General features: G+C 38.3%; 2 long non-coding RNA genes across 3 annotated transcripts in view; one reads left to right on the top strand and one right to left on the bottom strand.

The window, feature by feature from the left end:
* Positions 1-10,449, top strand: part of LOC144456983 (uncharacterized) — an 85,383-nt gene extending 74,934 nt beyond the window's left edge. For both annotated transcript variants that reach the window (XR_013486235.1, XR_013486234.1), the window contains exon 3: positions 10,192-10,449. This is a non-coding gene — a long non-coding RNA (uncharacterized LOC144456983). The remainder of the gene's footprint in view (positions 1-10,191) is intronic.
* The window catches only part of LOC110195819 (uncharacterized), a 91,644-nt gene extending 72,475 nt beyond the window's left edge, over positions 1-19,169 (bottom strand). Inside the window, exons 1-2 of the long non-coding RNA XR_002321018.2 lie at positions 19,084-19,169; positions 1,759-1,851 (exon numbers count right to left, since the gene is read on the bottom strand). This is a non-coding gene — a long non-coding RNA (uncharacterized LOC110195819). The remainder of the gene's footprint in view (positions 1-1,758; positions 1,852-19,083) is intronic.
* Positions 19,170-19,374: the final 205 nt, after the last annotated feature.

Genomic DNA, 19,374 nt, shown 5'->3' with positions numbered 1-19,374 from the left:
TGGCCACTGGCTCTGATGGCTCTGGAGGAGAAAGTGAGACTGATGACTTTGCACAGCCCTCCCTCACTCAAATCAAAGTCAATTGCAAGTCATGTCATCAACTCCCAGATGTCATGGTCCTCTTCCAGAAGGAAGGACAAACCACACACCACTTACTAAATGCTTTTGGCGTACAGAATAGTAGCTAGGTGGTGCAGTGAATAGCGTGCTGGACCTGGAGTCTTCCTAATTCATCTTGCTGAGCTCAAATCTGGCCTCAGACAAATCTGGCCAAAGAGCATTAGCTGCATGACCCTGGGCAACTCACTTAACCCTGTTTGTCTCAGTCTCCTCATCTATAAAATAAACTAGAGAAGGAAATGGCAAACCACTCCAGTGTCTTTGCCAAGAAAACCCCAAATGGGCTCAGGAAGAGAGGGATATGACTGACAAGAGCAACATTGTTTACAGAACACTGTGCTGTGTGCTAGAGGGATGCAAAATTTAGATAAGACCTTTCAGTTGCATTAGAATGGATTCTGTTGAACTACCATTGAGGTCCCTCACCACAGAACATTCTAGAGTAGATTCCTATGGATCTCAATATAGATTCTTCTCAAGAAGACTGCAATCATCTCTTAGAATTCCTAACATCCTTCAAAGAGCCACTTCAAGAAACCTTGATTCCCTACTAGCACCCTGCAAAGTACATCAGATATATTTTATATTTAATTTTCCATGAACATGTTGCATCCCCCAGTAGAGTGAAAGCTTTTGGGAAGCAGGATTGTTTTATTTTTGTCTTTGTCCCTCACTTGCTTAGCACAGTGCTGGGCGTAGGAGGTGATTAACAAATTCTTGTTAAACTCAATGCTTATTGAATAATCAAATCAGAGGCTGATGAGTCTTGCATGTGAAGTGAAAATTGGGTTAAGTAATATCGTTGAATATAGGTCAGAGGTGCTAAGACCCTGTCCAATATCTACATATCAGTGTGATAAATCTAAACTCTCATGCAAATGAATAATTAACCCAAGACCAATTGCACATCCAAAATCATTAATGAAAATTGATTTCCCTTCTGTCTTGGGCCGCTTTTCTCTGTGGCATCATGATATTGTTTTCAGAGTCAACCAGGATTCAGAGAATGTTTATTCATCTCCTCACAGTCCCTTCCTTTTCCTGTATGAGGGGATCCTAGTCCCTTTTAATTTGGAAAGTTTTGACTGGCTTGGCTTTTGAGTGGGGAAGAGGTGAAGACTGCATCACAATAATTCTATAAGACAGGGGATTCAACATAGAACATCAAATTAACACAAGTGAATAATGGGTCACTCAGGGAAGAGCCAGGAGGGAGTACAATAGAGATCAGCTCTTTGGGTCGAGGTATAATCCCTGCCAACTGACTTCATGGATTGTAATGGAGCAGGGTGGGAAATCTGCTTTGTTGGCAGCTGGTTAAATGCCTTTCCAGTAACATGGTGGAAATGGATTATGTATAAATACAGTCACGTGCAATGATAAAGGGAACTTGGACAGAAGGCACAAACCACTGGGACGCCAAGGGGCTTCCCAGCGGTTCCTGTGAATGCTATATTTCTGAAAGGAAAAAACTCCGTGACTCAAGTCCCCAACAAGGAGACCACTATTTGAATTGTATTCCATTTTTAACCAGATGCCCTGGATGCCCCAGAAAGCAAATAAAGATCTATAGAGGCATCAAGATAATTGAAAAAAAATTGCTGTACATTAAACTTGCAGATCCTTATAAAGACTTACTGGAAGAGTCAGGGCTGGTTCCAGTGTAGAAAGGCATTCACTGGAGCTGAAACGAGGCCTTTCTGTACCCCCGGCAAAGATCACAAATTGTGCCTACAGCAAATGACACAAAAGACATCATCAGTTGGACATTCTCTAACTGTGTGTGTGTGTGTGTGTGTGTGTGTGTGTGTGTGTGTGTGTGTGTGTGTGTGAAATGGAGATCCCAATATACCATCTTCAGATCTGCCCGTAGGGGTAGCAGAATATGGAATAGAATGAGAGGAATTTAATCTACCATCTGCCGGTTTGGTACTAGGTGCTGAGTTCTGCAGTTTTTAATGCTGCTTAAAGATGCCAGAGGTTGTTGTTGGCCTCTAAATTTGGTGTCCTCTAAGTTCAGGACTCACAGACAAAGTCCTGTTCATACCATCTTGGTTCTGGCTCTGTCCTTCAGTATGGGATGCTAGAGGGGGAGATGTGGGCTTTGGCATTTTGACCACCATATTTGTCTCTAGCCCTGCTCCCTTTTAATCAGCCAAGGAGGAAGCATAGATATTGGTACAAATCTGTATTTGGTACAGGTTATACCCATAGCTCATGGAATGGGCAGAGGGACAAAAGAAGGTGGCCAAAGGGCACGCCCTTGCTCTCACCTAATATTTCTTTCTTTCTGCTTTGCAGGCTCTGACGGAGTCTCTTTAGATAACTAAGTGGGACAGTAGATAGAGCATTGGGCATGGAATCAGAAAGACCTGAGTTCAAGTTTAGTTATAGATGCATACTAGCTGTGTGACCTTGGGCAAGTCACTTAACTTCTGTTTTCCTCAGTTTCCCCACCTGTAAAATGGAGATAATAATAGCACTCATCTCCCAGGGTTGCTGTGAGGATCAAATGAGATAATATTTGTGAAGTGCTTGGCCCAGTGCCTGGCACGTAGTAGGCACTATATAAATGTTATGATGATGATGATGATGCTTTGGGTGCTGTTAAATGTCTTTGCTGCATTAAATGAGAAACAAAGTCAAACTCTTACACCAAAAAGCTCTATCCTTTCTTTCCCTTCCTTGTATGTGTCCTGTGCATTTCGCTCTTCTCCAAGAGAAAAAAAATCCAGCAAATGAAAACCACATGCAAATGGTACCAGGCTCAGGAGGGCCTTCTTTTCATTAAACTTCTCTGGAACCTGGGCCCTCTGCTCTATCTGCACATGGTTTATAGCCAGGGTCTCCATGACTAAAAGAGAAAAGCAATCAACAAGTGGAAAGAGTGATCATATAGACATCAGTTGTAACCGTGAAAACTGAAACAGGCAATTTTGAAGCACAATCACTACTTTGTAATGCTCCAATAAGGAAGGAGACAGTCCACGTATTGCTGAGTATCAGGTGCACAGGGTCAGCAGGAAGTAACATCAAAGCGGTGTGCTTACTGCCTTAAAGGCTGACAAAAGCAATAGTGTAAATGAGATGGCAGGCAAAGTGGCTCCCAAAGGGCAGGGTGCAGATTGGTCTTTGAGAGTAAGGATTGTTCCTTTATGTCTTCTTATCCCCAGCCCTTGACACAAAGCCTTCCACATATCAGGAACTTAATAAAAGCTTATTGAATTGAATTAAATCTATGCTTTTAATACCATGTCAGTTTCTCTCTACCCTCCATTAACACTGTATTTTAAAACATACATGATATACTTTCCTTATAATAAACCTGTAGAGTATATACAAGTATTCACACTCCCAATTTATAGCAGTTTTATATTATTATATCATGTATCAGGCCTTTTAAAATTTGTGTTCATGTTCAGTCACGTCCAATTCTTTGTAGCTGCATTGGAGGTTTTCTTGACAAAGATACTGGAATGGTTTGCTATTTACTGCTCCAGTTCATTTTATAGATGAGCAAACTGAGGCAAATAGGGTTAAGGGACTTGCCCAGGGCCACACAGCTAGTAAGTATCTGAGGCCCAATCTGAACTCACAAAGATGAGTTTTCCTGACTTCAGGCCTGGCATTCTATCCACTGAGCCACTTAGCTGTCCCAGTGTGTTTATGAATCTTTTGTGTTTTAAGCATTTAATCTGTAAGAAGAAAAAAAAAAACCTCACCTGTATTTGATTTATATTGTATTTTGAACCAAACCTAGATTTTCTTTAAGTGATCTCCCACATGAATGAAGTTTAAAAAGGCAGAGACAATGAGAAACATGGTTGGTCCCTCTTTTCAGAAGAGCAGGTCCCCAGTGCTTAAACTAATATTTGTATGGGCTCAGTGCTAAGGAGTGGGGAAAAGTTTCTCAACCCACCTGGGTCTATTGTTACACAAAATAGTTACAACATTAATATGGCATAATTTTTTTGGAGGGGAGGTACTGATACTTGGAGGATATCAGAAAAGTCTTCGTTTAGAAGGTGGCCTTTTTTGGCTGAGTCTTAAAGGAACATAGGAATTTTATGAGGTGGAGGTGAAGAGGGAGTGAATTCTAGACATGGAGGACAGCCGGTGCAAACCTATGGTGACAAAGATGAAGTACTTCTTGTGAAGAACAGTAAGACAATGAATTGGCTAAACATGTGTGCATGTGTGTGTGTGTGTGTGCGTGCAACTTGGCTAGACTGGGAGGATGGTGGTGCTCTTGGCAAAAATAGAGAAGTTTGGAAAAGAATTTGGTTTGAAGGTAATATTTGGTATTGAGTTTAAGGAGCCTATAGGGACATATAATTTGAAACGCTTAATACATGGTTAGTGATATGTAACTGAAGCTAGAGGAAGAGAGTAGGCTTAGATCAATGAATTTTTAAAATGTATTAAGCACAGTGCTAAGTGCTGTAGCTACAAATAAAAAGTGAGACAGTTCCTCCTCTCAAGGAACTCGTATTTAAATAGACTAGACTAGACTAGACTAGACTAGAATAGATAGAATAGAATAGAATAGAATAGAATAGAATAGAATAGAATAGAATAGAATAGAAGAGTAGAGTAGAATAGAATAGAGAAGAGCAGAATAGAACAGAGTGAAATAGAATAGAGTAAAATAGAGCAGAGCAGAATAGAGTAAAATAGAATAGAGTAGAATAGAATAAAGTAGAGTAGAATAGAATAGAGTAGAGTAAAATGGAATAGTGTAGAATAGAATAGAAAACAACATATAGGAAATTTCAGTTGCCAGTCACATGGATATAAATGGCAAAACAGATGGTAAAGCATCTTTTCCAGTCTTGTTTCCATCAATAAAATCATCTCTGGTTCTGATGTTAAACCATTTGGTAGCACCAATGATTTTATTGTCAAGAACTTTCTTTTCTGGGTCTTCAGTAACTGGCTGCTGAGGAGGCAGGTGCCAGGATACATTTCCACTAGGGTTGTTTTCCAGGATAATGGATAGGGCCAGTGTTCTTGGAGTCACTGATATCCCTGTTACTTAAGGTCCTAGATTTCTCCACTGGAGACTAAGGGAGATGGTAGTCAATGTGGAGGAGGTGGTTTGATCTAGTTGGCAAATCCCCCCTCTTGTATCACCTTCAAGGTGTCTTGCTACTTCAACTAAGCTAGCTTGCCTGTTTCAGTACTGGCAGTTAGTATTGGAAGTGGCTGGGATAGTGGGCCCCTTTTCCACAGGGGCTAAGAATCATCTACATTGAGATGATATAGCTGGTACAGCAGATAGAGCACAAGGCCTGGAGTCAGGAAGACTTAAGTTCAAATTCTGCCTCACACATTTACTAGCTATGTGACCATGACAAGTCATTTAACTTTTGTCTGCCTTAGTTTCCTCAATTATAAAATGAGGATAATAATTGCATCTACATCCCAAGGTTGTAGTGATAATCAAAACAATATTTGTAAAGAACTTATTACAATGCCTGGCACATAATAGGTACTTAGAAAATACTTGCTCCTTCCCTCTCTCATTAAATCTTTGAAGTCACTAAAAGAGTCCAGAGAGAGTTGAAAAGAGGACCCAGGATAGGATAGAGCCTTGAAGTATACCCACAATTAGGGACCCTGATGTAAATGATGTTGCTGTTCAGTTGTTTTCAGTCCTGTCCAACTGCTTCTGACTTTCCAGATTTCAATAGCACAAATATCTTTTTTTAAAAATAAACATTTATCTCTCCCTGTCCCTTCCCCAATGAACATTTTTTAAAAGCTGCACAACAATGTGTAGTCCAGCAAAACAAATTCCTACATTGGTCATGTCCAAAAAATGTATGTCTCATAGTGTATTTTAAGTCCATTACCTAGCTCTGTCAAGAGGTAGGTGGCATGATTCATCTTAATTTCTCTGACCTTGCTTATGATTGCATTAATCAGATCTCTAATGTTTTTCAGAGTTACTTTTATCTAGAATGTTGTTGTCCTTACATCAAGTATTTAAATTTTGCTCACTTTACTTTGCATCACTTCACAGAGGTCTTCCTGGTTTCCTGTGAAACTGTCCATTTTATCAATTCTTATGGCACTATAATATTCCATTACATTTCTTAGCCACAATTTATTTGTTCAATCATTCTCCAATATATGAGTACCCTTTTAGTGTCTTGTTTTAAGCTACTAAGACAAGAGTGGCTATATTTTTGTACCCATGGGTCCTTTTCCTTTCTTTGATTTCTTCGAAGAATAATCTTAGTGGTGTAATTGAATCAATGGATATGTATAGGTTAGTAACTTTTGGAGGCATAATTCCAAATCGTTTTCTGGAATAACTGGACCAATTCATAGCTCTCTACCAACAATATTTTAGTGTAATTCTTTTAATGGGTAGGATTTTGATAAGCAGAGCTTGGGAGAGAGAAGCATTGGAACCAGCAGCGATTCAGTCTTTACATACTTTCTTCACAAGGAATGTGCATTTGCTTACATGCTTGCTTGGTGCCAGAGATTTTAGATCAGAGACCTTAGCTCTGACCAAGTCTGACCTAGGTTCCAGTACACAGCTGTTGCTTTCTCAATGCAATCCAGGCCAACGGGGCCCAGGAGTTCCTTGTGTACCTACTAGTATATTTCATCAGCTTCCATTTGTGAAATACAACCTCTCCCCTGATTGCCATTTTCACTTACTCAAAGAAATCATTTGAGGCTCATGCACAGAAGGAAGGGAAGGTGCACGTTATGACCTACTATCATTGGCCTTCTTGTTTATACTGTCAGATTGAGGAGCAAACCCACATGCAGTAGAGGACAAGGAGATGTGGATGCCAGGGTTTTCCATCTTTTGTTATTATCCTTACTTGCCAGCACGTTTTCCAAACATAATTATTTTTATTATTTTTTAAAGAGGAGTTGAGATAATGGTTGGTCTCTCAGAGAGCAAAGGCTAAACTTACTGATAAACTTCGGCTGCTACCCCAGGAGAAACGCTGACCTTCACTGCCAAAAAAAGCATGGCCTCACTTCCTGCATGGGCCCCGCTAAATGCTTCACCAGGAACTTAGGAAACTTAGGAGGCTAGACAGAGTTGTGTGTGGGCCAAAGGGGGAGATAAATGAGCAATACAAACAATCCCTTGGCCAAATCTTTAAGGAAGAAAACAATGGAGCAGCTCCTTCTCCAGCTCCTCCCCATTCATCAGTCATATTTTAGCAGCCCTTCAGCAAGAAAGAGGGGATTTGTCCAACATCAAGACATCAAGACATGTGCCCAATACCCACAGCTCTTATCAGAGAAAATCACTTTTGGAGAGCCCAAGGCAAAGCTTTAGAGAACATAGGAATCCATTTATTTTCTTTCCCACTGATGAGTTTTTAGGGTGTGGTGCAAAAATCTCCCTCTGGAGCGCCAGTTGGCCAGAGGACCAGAATTCTAATTTGTTTCCTCGATTCCCCTTCTCTCTAGTGAATATTTATGGCCTCCTACAAGCATGGGACTGGGAGACTGAGTCCAGGAGTATTTCTATGTAGCACTTAGAGGTCTTAAGGGCAAAAATAACATCTGCGTGGTTTCTCATGTCCTGGAAGTCTGAGGACAAATAAAGACCTAGAATTTGGATACCCAGCATCTGTAAATTCCAGAGTTGGAAATTTATCTTCTGTTAATTAGGACTCTCCACACAGAGCCTTTTTGTACACTAGGCATTCTTTCTATCTCATGGGGTTGTTTGTGGTGAGCGGATATCTTTGCTGATCTTCACATGTTACAGAAATGGGGCAGTTAGGTGGCATAGTAGATAGAGTACCAGACCTGGAGTTAGGAAGATTCATCTTTGTGAGTTCAGACATGACTGAAAGATTGGACAACAACATATTCCAGGCACTGGGCTCCATTTTGAGAATACAAACATAGAGAAAAGACAATCTACTAGATCCATCAAACTTACTTGAAACATGATCTCTATAATGTTAGAAATTGGGAGAAAGGTTGGAGACAATTGTATGCAGCTCATACCAGCTTGTAAGGTCTGGTTGTTATATTTTCAGTGTGAGCATACTTCTAGAATTTTCAAAAGTTACAAATCAGAGCTCGATTTATTGTTTTGTTGGCTGACTAGGCTTAAGAAAGTGATAGAGAAAATATCAATAATGTAGACTAATCCTAAAAGTGAGACATATTCCTTTTCCCCTGTCCTGTCCACCCCACCCCAAGAAAGTCACTTGCTAAACATTTACCAGTGTATCCCTGGTCTGGCAATCCTGAGAATTGCTTTTAATGGTTTGTGGATGTCAAGATTCTTCTGAGTCTCTCTTCAAGGAAAGGTACAAATCTTATTTTTCCACTGGAATTCATGGGAGGGGTGTTAGAGATCATATAGTCTGACCTCTCATTTTACAAAAGAAGAAACTGAAACCCAGAAGAATTTATTATTTACTTAGGATCACAAAGGAAATATAAGGCAAGTTTTGTTGTTCATTCATTTCAGTTGTATCTGACTCATTTTTAGTTTTCTTGGCAGAGATACTGGAGTGGTTTGCCATTTCCTTCTCTAGCTCATTTTACAGATTAGGAAACTGAGGCAAACAGGGTAAAGTGACTTGCCCAGGGTCATACCACTAATAAGTTTCTGAGGCAGGATTTGAACTCAGGTCTTCCTGATTCTAGGCCCTGCTCACTATGCACTGCACCACTGAACTACCCTGGCAGTTCTGGGTATTAAGGCCAAGTCCTCTGATGTTCATATCTGGTGCTCCTTCATTTCTAGAAAGCATTTAAATTCTATTTTGAGTTCTATATTCTGGTCTTTGATAATATGAGACCTCCTTAATACAAACTACTTCAGTCAATCTCTCTATGAGTAGATGGTTATATACAGCACTAATAAAAACAGGACTTTTAGTGAGGAGCAAACAATTTCTCAAACACCCAAAATAGCCCTTTCCTAGAACTAACTCAATCAATGTAAAAACAACGGATAAGATACTTCCAGAGAACAGGCATACAAAAGCCCATTTCTTTTTCTTCTGGCTTTGGCTGAGGTCTGAGTGGATGGGCAGTGGGGCAGGGCAGGGTGGAGTGGTAAAGAGAGCCTACTCTACTCTTCTGATGGAGAGAACAGAAGTGATTCATGGCCCCAGAAGCTTCGTCAGACAGAGGAGATAAACTCACTTGAATGTCTCTGTCAACTTGAGGACACCTTTAGCATTTCAAAAATGCTTCTGGCTGAAAGCAGGCATGTCCATTTGTAGGTAGTGTAGCAGCCATGCCTATTAGTAGATAGTGAAAGACTCCTTACAATTACTTCCCGAGAGACGATTTCTTACAGCTCAAGAAATGGGTACCAGTTAGCACATGTCTCTGCCAGTTATTTTGGAAGAAACAAAAGATGAGTAAGATGTAGCATTAATTCACCAGGAAAGTAACGACCAGAATGATTATGGGAAGAGTTACTCATGCACAATAACACATATTCATTACTATCCCGTCTGTCTAGCCCCTTATTGATACACAGGTTGCTATTAATGAAGTTAGTGGGAATTATGCATATGTATTAGGGAGAGATTAGGTCCCTAAGGGTATGTGGTATATGTTAGTGCCAAGGTCCTCCATAGGTAGCTGACTAGAATTATTTGGGAAAGGGTTGAGTAATGGTGGAAAAGAGATGTCATATATGTATTAGTCAATATGTCCATTAACCTTACTATATGTCTGATTGTGGACACTTCTGAGAAAACTGCAGTCATCAAAGTAATTTGGACCAATGTATGCAATTGTGGGATTTCCTGGTGTGATTTCCTTCAATATTATCTTCTAAACCAATAGAAAGTAAAGGACTTTTTTAATAAAAGTGTGGGTAAAGTAATATAGTGTTGGCTCTACGTTAATGCTATATGTTGACTAAAAAATTAGCCATCTTGTTATGGTTTGAATTGTAAAGAAATGCCCTTAAATAGTATAATATACTAAAAGTATATTATATCACTCCTCAAGCAGGTACAGGGGCACCTTGTTTTATTGTACTTTGCTTTATTGTGCTTCACAGATACCACATTTTCTTTGTTTTCTTTTCCTTTTTTTTTTAAACAGATTGAAGGTTTGTGGCAACCCTATGTCGAGTGAGACTGGCAGCACCATTTTTCCAACAGCACGTGCTCACACTGTCTCTCTATCACATCTTGATAATTCTTCCAATATTTGAAACTTTTTCACTAACATTATTATGTCTGTTACGGTGTTCTGTGATCAGCATTGTTTGATGTTACTATTGTAATTGGTTTGGGGCACCATGAACCTCGTCCATGTAACAGAGTGAACTTAATCAATAAATGGTGACTGCTCCACTGACCAGCTGTTTCCTGTCTCCCTCCCACACCTTGGGCCTCATTATTCTGGGACGCAACGATATTGATGAATGTTATATAAACTTCATTGATAAAGCAGTGGCAGGGTTTGAGATAATTGACTCCAATTTTGAATTTCTATTGTACTATGGGTACAATGCTATCAGACAGAATCACACACTACAGAGAAATCTTTTGTGAAAGGAAGAGTCATTCGATGCTGCAGACTTCATTGTATCTTATTTTAAGAAATTGCCACTGCTACCCCAGCTTCAGCAACCACCATCCTGGTCAATTAGCAGACATCAACATCGAGGGAAGACCTTCCACCAGCAAAAAGGTTATGACTCGGCAATGGCTAAGATGATGTTTAACATTTTTTAGCATTAAAATATTTTTAAAATTAAGGTATATACATTGTTTTTAGACATTATACTATTGCACACTTCATAGACTATAGTATAGTGTAAACAACTTCCTATATGCACTGAGAAACCAAAAAATTCATGTGACTCTCTTTATTGTGATATTTGCTTTATTGTAATATTTGCTTTATTGTGGTGGTCTGGAACCAAACCCACAATATCTCTAAGGTACACACACACACCCACACACCCACACACACATATATATATAAGGTATACATACATACACATACACACACCTACACACCTATCTATATCTATATCTATCTATTTATCTATCTCTATACATATATTATATATATATTTTATACATATATGTATATATTCATATATATGTATATATATGTGTATGTATATATCTATACACACACACTATATATATACACACTATATATATATATATATATATACAGCTGGCCTCTTTCACTCATATTATTAGGGTATGAATGAGAGGTAGCATGGTATAGTGGATGAAAGGCTAACTTTGAAGTCAAAAATACCTGAGTTGAAGTGCTGCCCTGCCACATAATAGATGGGTGACCAGAAGTCAGTCTTTCATACTATCAGTGCCCCCAGTCTATTCTCTAGAAATACAAGTTACAGACAATTGGTGATTTGTATTGGTGGAAATAATTCCTACACTGAATGTTCACCACATTGATGAAATCATGGGTCCAGATATCTCTCTACCTACACCCCTCCAAATAACATGGTACCCACTTCTGGACACCTGAAAATGAGAGATGGGGTGATGAATCTTGGTTACGGAAAATCGGGTATATAGCTCTAGGCCGAATGGTCAGAAGATGTCATCATAGCTTAGATTTCCCTTTTTAATCTACTTTAAATTTAACCTGCCAAGCAGCACAGGACCTGACCATAGGACCTCAGGTAGGCATCCTTTGGGAAAACATACAACTCAAGTTTGTGACTGCTTCCCCAAAGGGTGATATAGTCACAACCACATTGGAGAAATTTTGAGGAAAGGAATAAGGAGAAGGAAATAAGTATTTATATAGTGGACTACTATGTGTCAGGTACTCTGCTAAGGATTTTCTTCACAAGAACCCTTCAAGGCAAGTGCTATTATTATCCCCATTTTGCAGTTCAGGAAACTGAGTCAAACAGAGGTTAAGTGACTTATAGAAGGTCATATAGCTAGTAAACGTCTGAGGACAAATTTGAGTGTAGGTCTTCCTGATTCTAGGTCCAGTGCTCTATTGCTAGCTACCTCTGGCAATGAGGATAGAATACCAGATCCCCACAGTGGAGCCATTAAAAACTCTCTGGAGTTTTGCCTGACTATTCATTATCACACTTCTACCCAGTGCTCCTCAAATCTCAAGAAAGATAGGTCAACTTGACAAATAGAGAGCTGTGCTGAGTACAGCATGGACCATGATAAATTATTCTCTTTTTTCTAATTGAGACCTTAATGTGGATGGAGCCCACAGAGTTCACATCCATTGAACAGTCTCAGCTGTGTTCTACACCTGAACCTATTGCTAAAGCATAGCAGTACCCTGGGCAGCTAGGTGGTGGAGTGGATAGTGTGCCCAGCCTGGAATTAGGAAGACTCATCTTCATGAGTTCCAATCCAGCCTCAGATACTTACCAGCTGCGTGACCCTGAGCAAGTCACTTAACCCTGTTTGCCTCAGTTTCCTCATTTGTAAAATGAGCTGGAGAAAGAAATGGCAAACCATTCAAGTATCTTTGCCAAGAGAACCCCAAATGGGGTCATGAAGAACTGGACATGACTGAACAACCCTTCCATTACGCTCCATTAATTATTCATTTAATACGCATGTAGTGGAATATATATGTTATATTCCCAGCATTAGACATAATTATTATGATTTATGTCATGGCGCTATATTAACAGCCTTCTTCAGACATGCTAATGTATGATTATGTTGATGAACTGGTCTTGTTGAGATCTGGCATAGATATTAAGCTGATGGTTTATTACTCTCTAGGTATATCCAAACACATCACACACTGGTGTTAACATAAATATTGTGACTTTATTGAGTTAAGAAGAGAAGATATTGGATGGAGCCCACCAGTCACACAGATACAATTATACCCTTTTGGAGTTTCGCAGCTTCAATTTTTCAGCCTGTCTCTAGTTTTCATTTAGCTACATATCAGAAAAGGCTTCTGTTCTTTATCAGGTCAAAATTCAGTGGATTTATCTAAGGTTGTGATAGATGCCAAAACATCTGGTTAGTTTACTTAGTTAGTAAGAGCCTTGTCTATGTGATACCAAACAGCCAGTTCAACTTAATTTAGCAAAGCAAGCATTTAGTGAATACCTTTTCTGTGGCCAGCACCACATTAAACACAGAGGGGAATTGAAAAAAAAGCACTGTTCATTTAAAGAAGTAATACATGGCTTCTTCCCCTGAGAAAACTAAAGCCTATGTAATGAAAAAGTGTACGCTCAGGGAAGTTGTACTGTAACACAAAAGTCAATGGCAACATGGCCGGCAAGATGGCCAAATAGAGGCTCTCTGTAAATTTCTCCATCCCCAAAACCTTGGGGGGAAAAGGAATTATGTACCAAATAGAAAATAATTACAGCTGAATCCTCAAGATAAAAAGACAAAATGCCCTTACAAAGTAAAAATGTCAAGAATGAGAGAACTTAGAACTCATTACTCATCCCTGCCCACAATTGACATCCCTGTTCTGGCTGTGAGTACAAACAAGCTTACATACTTTTGACTTGAGATCTGGGTATAAGGACTCTCCTCCCATGGCAATGACTCCATCTAACCAATGTCTTTGCCAAGAAAATCCCAAATGGGATCATGAAGAGTCAGACACAATTTATTGACTAAACAACAATGAAAAATCAACCTCTTTTTCCATTCCCTGCAGGAGGTGTTATACACTGATTCTGTCCTGACACTTGAGGGGAAAAAAGGAAAGGAATAGAAATTAGAAGAAGGAAAGTAGAAAGATTAAGGCAGGGTGGAAGACAGGTGAAATATTCAGAGTCAGAGGCTAGAGGGGAATGAGATCTGGACCTGAGAGAAAAGAGACTGGAAAAAACAGTTAGGGTGAGTTCTCTACTCCTAGAGATTTTTATCAGGCAGGGACCCTGACAAGACAACCCCCATGTTCCTCAATAAGAGAAAACTCAGGCCACTCAATTGCCCCGTCCTGGGCAGCAGTGGAAGGTAGAGGGACCTGATGAAGTGGATTCCCAAAGGTGAGAGGAAACCTGGAAAAAAGCCAGCTAACAAGTAGATAAACTATGAGGGAGGATCATAATAATAGAAGAGAGAACAAATAAAACTTTAAAAAGAAAATTACACACTTTGGGCAAATATTGTAATACAAAGGAAAATGAATCAACGAGAATCCTGTGGATTTTTGAGAGATCATGGAATAATAGAAAGAAACTCCCCAAATGGTACAGAGAAAGAAACAGACAGAGAGGAGGTGGAGAAGTGGGGTGTGTGTGGAGAGAGAGAGACAGAGAGACGGAAACACGCACACACACACACACACACACACAGACAGAGAGAGAGAGAGAGAGAGAGAGAGAGAGAGAGAGAGAAAGAGAAATAGAGAGACAGAAACAGAGAGAGGAAGGAAGAGTAGTAGGAGAGAGGGAAAGGAAAGGTAGCCACCAAAGAACATTTCAATAAGAAAGGATGTATGTGTTTGCACTAAGACCAGGATCTTTTAATGTGTCTAGGAGAATTGACACATTAGGAAACCACTTTCTCTGTAAAAAGGTTTTTATCTTCTTAGAGCATATCTTACACCAGAAGAGCTAATGTATGAATTTTAAGAGCAACCAGCATCCAGAGTGGTAGGGGAATATATAATGGTATATGTACAGATTGGCTTCCTCTTCTTGCATTAGAATTTAAGCTTCTTGATGGAAGGAACTGTTTAGCTTTTGTCTCTGTATTTCCAACACTTATTTTAACACCTGAAACACAGTAGGTGCTTAACAAATGCTTATTGATTGATTGGTTGGCTGATAATATGGCCTTAGGATTGGAAATGGATGATGGTAAGGGCAAGAGAAAAAAGATTGGGCCTTAGAACTTGCAAAACAAGTTCTACCTCACACTATGGCTTCATTATGATGTTGCTTCCCTCCTGCTTTGATATTTCTAAGAGCAAGGCACAGTAGAAAAAAGGGAAGACAAGGTAAAATCTAGCAAGGTAGAAAACATAAACATAGAATGGAAGAAAGAGCTAAAACTCAAGACTTCAAAAGCTTTATCTCTCTAATAGTCACAGAGAGAATAAGAAAGACCTTTGCTAAAAAATAAGAAAAGAAAATTTAGGCTAGACTGGAAATAAAAGAGAAATAATGAGGAGAAAGCAATAAAAGACTTCTTGGGAAATGATTCAGGAAAAGAAAAATTACTATAAATATGGTCTGGAGAACAGGAGAAAATTTCAGTTGCTTGCTTAAATATATGGGTAAAGAGAAGGTGCAAAAAATAGGAGAAATAGATAAATGAATTGAAATAGAGAAGGAGGAAGAGGAGGAGGAAGAAGAAGAAGAACAAGAAGAAGAACAAGAAGGAGGAGGAGGAGGAGAAGGAGAAGGAGAAGGAGAAGAAGGAAGGGAGGGGAAAAAAGAAGGGAGGAAGGAAGTGTAGTGGAGTTTGGCACGTGCCCATATCACCTAAGGTGGAGTTGCACTTGGGGAAGATAGTGGGGAGCCTGCTTCTGGTTGAAAGGAGAACTGGCTCATGTGTGGACATCCTGTGTTGGCCTACCATATAGTTGGAAAGCACCCCCTTTCTGTTGGCTACATCGTTAGAATAATCTGCATCTTTATCACTATCTGCCTTCCCCCCCCCCCCCCCCCCCCCCCGCCCCCTAATTTGAGTCTAAGGACAAAGTATTCCTTCACTCATGGCAAGTAACACCCTGTTGTAAGGGGAGGACCCTCCTTTTCTTTTTCCTTTTCAGTTGTAGTTGAAGGAAGGAGATCTTTGACCCAATGGCTTAAGCTATTGGGATCTGGGAATCAAGGAATCCATGCTGGATCTTGCGGCATGCCCAGCAGGGAAGCCCTGATAAGCAAGGATGGTAGACCAGTGGACTTGAATGTGCTAGGACCAATTCTATGTAGCAACTGAGTTAAATTGTAAACCTAATTATCTCTTCCTCTCCTCAGAGACTGAGGTAACATAGGTGGAGATTATGTCTTGAAGGAATTTGGGAGAGTTTACATATTTGGTTTTGCTGTATCTTTAACATAAATAATCCTTTGAAAAAGCTAATATGGTCTTAAGTTGTTAAATGGAACTGGAGGTCTAGTCACTGGGCCTCTAAAATGAGAACACAATCAGTCCGGGCTTGATCTGATAAGAGAATTTCCCTAATGTCTCCAAGGTAGTAGAGAACCCTGGGGCAAGGGATGGTAAAAGGTAACAGACCTGGAGGAGAGAAATAAGGAGTATGAAACAATTTAAGGAAATTCAAAGAGCTTGGCATAAGGCAGTCCAATGAGGAGGGGGAGGAGATAGGGAAGCCTATGAGAATGGAATAGCATCAAAATTGGACAAAGTTTGTCACAGAATTAATGCCCTGATTTAAAGGAAGGAGATAATTATTTTAAGTGGAGAAAAATACAACCCTAATGATAATTACTTTAAATGTGAATTGATTAAACAATTCAATCCAATGAGAGTAACAGGACAGATAAGAAAATAAAATCCAATAATTTAGTGCATACAGGAAATATATCTAAAATACAGACACGTGGAGAATGAAAATGAGAGGCTGGAATAAAATTTACATTATATCAAATGTATAAAAAAAAGTAGGAGTTACATTTGTGGTACCAGAAATAATAAAAATAAAAATTCTCAATATTAAGAGAAGCAAATAGAAAAACTATACTATGCTTAAGAAATTAGCATCAATTAACAAATATCAAAACTGTAGTTACCTGCACTAAATATTATAGGATCTCAAATTATTTAAAAAAATATATAGCTAGCTAAATCACCAAAAAAGGCATAGAAAGTAACATAATTGTTACAAGAGGCTTTAATTTCCACTTTCAGGACTAGATAGATTTAACAGAAAGGTAAATATAGAATTGAATGAACTCCTGGAATACGTAGAGCTGAAAGACTTAAGTTTTTAATGAGAATATTAAAGAATTTGGGATATATATTTATGTATTTATTAGTACCATGAAGTACCTTTACAAAAATAGATCATATATTTGAACATAGTATTTGACCAAAGTAATGCAAAAAAAGGAAATACTAAAAACATGCTTTATAGACCACAGTGCAATAAAAATAGTAATTAATGAAGAAAACACAAGCAAAAGATTACAGAAATAAATCGACCTTAATGATATCCAGAATAATGATTTGATCAAAGAACTTACTATAGAAAACAATGAATAATTATCCAAAATGCTAACCATGAAATAAACTTGAAATTATTTGGTGCTATTAAAGCAATCCTTAGAGGAAAAAAAATCTCCAAAAAGACATATACATATATAGGAAAAGAAGATTAATTAACTGAATATGTGATTTTAGTAATTAAAAATTAACCAAAAAACCCCCCCAAAACAAAAAAGGCACAAAAGAGGAAATTCCAAAAATTAGATAATAAAAAGATGGAAAACAAAAAGTCTGTGGTAATGAACCAAATTTAAAAGCTAATTGTTTGGTGAAAATTAACAAAACTGACAAACTTTTATCTAACATTAAAAAAGAAAAGAAAACCAAATTGCCAAAATAATGAATTAACATGGTAAATTCATAAAAGAAAAAAAAAAACACAATTATTTACCAAGACCTACTACACATAATTATATGATAACAAAATTGAGAATTCAAAAGAAATGGAGAATTATGTACAAAACCAGAAAATGCTCAAATTAATAGAACATTAAATAGAGATCTTAATCCAATCTCAGGAAATGAAATTGAACAATCTAAAAGTGGTAGGGAAACCCACTGGTAAAGATGGTTTATAGATGAATTATATCAAATGCTTAAGAACAATCAAAATCTATGCTACATTAATTATTCTTAGAAATTGAGAAAGAAAGCACTCAATTAAATTTCCTCTATGAGAAAAACATTATTCTCATACCTAAACCAAGAAAGGATAAAACAAAGAAAAAGGACTATAGGATAATATCATTATTGAATATTGATGAAATATTTTAAATAAAACCCCAACAAAATAACAATAGAAATACATCAAAAAATTATTCATTGTAATAAAGTTAGATTTATACTAGGGATACAGGGGTGCTTTAACATTAATAAAATAATTAATGTTTTTAAGTATATTAAAAACAAAACAAAAACCAAATGATTATATCAGTAGATGCAGAGAAATCTTTTGACAAATAAAACATTTATCTATGCTAAAACCCCTAGAAAACACAAGCATAGAAAAAGAATCCTTATTGTGATGAAATATGTATATATATATATATATATATATATATATATAAATAAAGAGAGAGAGAGAGAGAGAGAGAGAGAGCCCAAAGTAAAAATACTGTACTCCTTAATTTGCAGATTTAGTGCTGTGCCAATCAAATTACCAAAGGAATCTTTATTAAGCTTAATAAAATTCATTTAGAGAGACAAAAAGTACACTATCTCAAGAGACATGTTGAAAAATGAGAAATAAAGGGATAAGAGTACTTCTAGGCTTCTGAATTACATTATAGAGCAGTAGTCATAATAACTTTTTGGTACCTGTTAAACAGTAGAACAGCTGGGTGGCACAGTGCATAGAATTCAAGGCCTGGAGTCAGGAAGACTCATCTCCCTGAGTTCAATTCTGGCCTCAGACAATCCTAGATGTGTGACCCTGGGCACATCACTTAACCCTGTTTGCCTCAGTTTCCTCATCTGTAAAATGAGCTGGAGAAGGAAATGGCAAACCACCCCGGTAGCTGCCAAGAAAACTCCAAGCAAGGTCACAGAGAGCTGTACTTGAGTGAAACGACTAAACAACAGCAAAAGCAATAGAAAAGTAGATCAGTGCAACAGACTAAATCAAGAAGAATCAGAAACTGAAGTCAGCAACTCAAGAATTTGATAAAAATCAAGAGCTTAAATAACTTGAGAGTGAATTCCCCATTTTCAAATGGGTTTTGTCATTTCATGATCACCTTGGAAAGATAAATACAGTTAAAGAGAATGAGAGGTCATTAAAAATGGAAACATTCATAATTACCCTGTATAAAGTGCTTTCTGGCTCTAAAATTATATGCTTCTCCTGTGTGCATATATATGTATGGAGCGCAGTGTAGGGAAGGCAGGATACAGGGAGGGAAAAGACATATCTAAGTCTTGGCAGCTATCCACTGATTTCACCAGTTCCCTAGAACACAAGTTGAAAGATTAGATGAGGAAAGGACAGCATGTACTGGTCATATCCCAAAGTGGTTGGGAATCCCCTGCTGTTTGTCGGGGGCCCTGGAAGGCAAGACAGTGATGTGAAACAATAGTTGTTACGGATTTCTGC

This window comes from Phascolarctos cinereus, unplaced genomic scaffold, assembly GCF_003287225.1.
Source record: "Phascolarctos cinereus isolate Bilbo 61053 unplaced genomic scaffold, phaCin_HiC Scaffold_4;HRSCAF=312, whole genome shotgun sequence".
NCBI lineage: Eukaryota > Metazoa > Chordata > Mammalia > Diprotodontia > Phascolarctidae > Phascolarctos > Phascolarctos cinereus.
This window is presented reverse-complemented; position numbering and strand designations above follow the sequence as displayed.